The sequence below is a fragment of the Chrysochloris asiatica genome, unplaced genomic scaffold (assembly GCF_000296735.1).
Source record: "Chrysochloris asiatica unplaced genomic scaffold, ChrAsi1.0 scaffold00102, whole genome shotgun sequence".
Lineage (NCBI taxonomy): Eukaryota > Metazoa > Chordata > Mammalia > Afrosoricida > Chrysochloridae > Chrysochloris > Chrysochloris asiatica.
Window position 1 is genome coordinate 8,172,284 of NW_006408620.1, and position 520 is coordinate 8,172,803.

Sequence of the window (520 nt, forward strand, 5' to 3'; positions counted from 1 at the left end):
TATACTGTAATACGCTGGCTGTGTATACTGTAATACGCTGGCTGTGTATACTGTAACACGCTGGCTGTGTATACTGTAACACGCTGGCTGTGTATACTGTAACACGCTGGCTGTGTATACTGTAACACGCTGGCTGTGTATACTGTAATACGCTGGCTGTATATACTGTATTTTGTTGTTAAACATCCTGACTTTTCCATGTGCTATTTAAAATGTATCACAGCAAAAAAAAAAAGGACAATGGAATTTTTGTACAAACTTTTTGAAACTCCCTTAGATTTACACCTTTAGAAACTCTTAAGTCAAGACTATTTTTAAAACTCTATTTAAAAAATTTCAAGGTGAAAAAGACATTTAAAGTTTTTCCTTATTCTAGGTGTAGGAAGATGGGCAGTGTTTCATCATTCTGTTATGCATTGGGTGACTATGAGTCGGAACTGATTCGACTACACCTCGCCCCAACAAATGGCTTGGTCACAGCTTCCTGGGTCCCTAAGGACCCCTGAGCAGGCTTCTCATG